This window comes from Ovis canadensis, chromosome 2, assembly GCF_042477335.2.
Source record: "Ovis canadensis isolate MfBH-ARS-UI-01 breed Bighorn chromosome 2, ARS-UI_OviCan_v2, whole genome shotgun sequence".
NCBI classification, from domain to species: Eukaryota; Metazoa; Chordata; class Mammalia; order Artiodactyla; family Bovidae; genus Ovis; species Ovis canadensis.
In genome coordinates, this window is record NC_091246.1 from 202,075,402 (window position 1) to 202,077,987 (window position 2,586).

The window sequence follows — 2,586 nt, forward strand, 5'->3', positions numbered from 1 at the left end:
TTTTGAGAGTTCCTTGGACTTTAAGGAGATCAAACCAGTCAATCCTAAAGGAAATCAATCCTGAATGTTCATTGGAAAGACTGATGCTGAAGCTTAAGTTCCAATACTTTGGTCACTCAATGTGAAAGAGCTGACTCATTGGAAAAGATTCTGAAGCTGGTAAAGATTGAAGACAAGAGGAGAAGAGGACAGCAGAGGATGAGATGGTTGGATGGCATCATCGACTAGATGAACACAAGCTTGAGCACACTCTGGGAGATAGTGAAGGACAGAGAAGCCTGATGTGCTGCAGTCCATGGGGTCACAAAGAGTCAGACACAATTGAGTGACTGAACAACAACAAGCCAAGTAAAGTAACTATGCCCTATTGTGAGCTCCTTGGTTTCTTCAGGCTGAGTTCCAAATACTGAGTGTGATGTACTGGCCACCTTCAATGTAAGCCGATTCCCCTGCATATTCTCCACCTCCACATCTTAATTTATGAACTGTGTGTGCAATAATTCTTGATCCAGATCCTGCCAATGGCTGATTTCAAGTAATGACTCTTCCATTTACCTTGGTTTTACTTGGGTTGAAATCCAAGCTCTTTTCAACTGCCAAGTACTGGGGAGCAAAATCTCCATTCACTTCCACCAAATCCATGTCCTTAAGACTTGGTCTTCTTTTCTTTAGTGCCCACTGGAGGCAGGGACAAGATCAATATCTACAACAGAGAAATCACATCTAGGTACAAAATAGCCCACAGTTCTTGCCAGTGTGAAGTTATTATTTTTGACAGCATCTTCACTATCTATGAAAGGATCAGATATTTCTGATACATTCCTTACAGTGATGGTCCTTTCTTCCTTAAAACTGGAGGAAGTTAAATAATTAACTGCACCAGGCTTATTGGTATTAAGCCTGATCATTACTTGGCATTACTCATTACTTGCTCCTGTCCTTGTCTTTACCTAAACTGATATCATCTCATTATTAAAGTAGCGAGCATCATTAGCAGCTTTTCATCTCTGCTGTGACTGCAGGGTGTTTTTTAAATTCTTCTCTACTTATTTTATGTTTTGCAGCGAAATTCTCTGCAGCAATTCCTATGGGGACTTGGACATGTAGCCCTGTTAATGCTGCTCACAAAGAAACTTCCAGCTTGAAATCTGATCCCAACTTGGTTATAATACATACATTTCTGACACAGTAGGGAGCCATGCTTTTGGCCCCTTCACATAAGACAACTTCAGCTATTTTTACACACGTTTCCTGACATCCATACACAATGAACTGGAAACCAGAGCCACAGAGCCTATTAGCAGTGAGAGCTGAGGTCTCTTTGGGGACATCCACATCAAACTGACATGCCTTGCCAAGTATGCAGCATCTGAAAAACTATTTCCTAGGCTATTTTAAAGAATACAGCTCAAGACCAGACAAAAAGAAGAAAGCACAGGAGAAGGCTGGGGAGGCGGGTATGGAACTTCCATTCCCTCTGGGCACACAACCTGTCCCAGTACTTTCATTTGTTCACCAACCTGAAGTTCTGATTAGTCTTCATTTGTGAAAGAAAGTCTTACAAAACAATGGAATTCATTTTTAATAGTAAAATTTTTGTTAATCAAATTCTGGAGAGAATAATATCATTTGATACAATGGGCAGTTTAGGTAGAAGTTTTAATCTGCCTCTAAAAACTTGGCAAACATAAGGTTAATCTCCCCTATGCTCTTAGTATTTGCATTTGAAATTTTCTTTATATTTAGTTTCTAAGTTAAAAGAATTCTGAATTAGAAGAAATGAAGATATAGGCTTAAAATATCCTCAGATAAAACATTTTCAGTGTCATCACTATATTATGTGTGAGAAGTTCTATGTTTTTTGTTGCATTCATAATATTTCTATATTATGTAGTTTTAGAGCCATCTTATATTACGTGACTGGAACAGTTATCTGGTAAGTTAATTGAAAAAGTAGGTTAAAGTAGGAACCATAAACAAATAAAAAGTGTACACATGTCTTAAAATCTTATTTCAAATTAAAACATATACAGACACATTATGAGGTAAGGACAAAGCCTTCCTTCAAACTTAGTTTACTGATTTGTGTTCCAAATTTTACATAAAAGACATCCTAAGGCCTTGTCCACAACATCTAAGAATGGTCTTATTAGATGAACTAAGTAGTGCAGCTGGTGAGGAACAAAAGAGGGAGACATTTAATAGCCACAGTTATTCAGTCAGTGCATCTTCAAAAGGGAACTGAAACCTTCAATTAGTCTCAAAGATTATTTATGTGAAGACATATTAAGAGAGCTTCTATTTGTTCTATAAATGAAGATACAGTCCAGTTAATAAAACTTTTATATATTATCTGCAACGCCTTATAATTATTTGAAAGTATTTTACAGCCTTATGTCATAAATCTTAATGTCTATTCATTAGATAAGAGGGTTTCTGTGGTTGCTGTCATTTGTTTATATATATCTTCTTTCCTTACCTCAGATACTACTGCAAAATAGTTTGGCAAATTAAGAATAGAAAGCAGAATTCTCAATATCAGGCCAACGGAAGATGGGTAAAATATGTTTATAACTAGTCTTTTAC

The 2,586-nt window shown here is 36.9% G+C and overlaps 1 pseudogene; it reads right to left on the reverse strand.

Annotated features, from left to right (window-relative positions):
* Positions 1–387: 387 nt before the first annotated feature.
* Positions 388–1,472, reverse strand: LOC138432445 (3-ketoacyl-CoA thiolase, mitochondrial pseudogene; annotated as a pseudogene).
* Between the last annotated feature and the right edge of the window lie 1,114 nt (positions 1,473–2,586).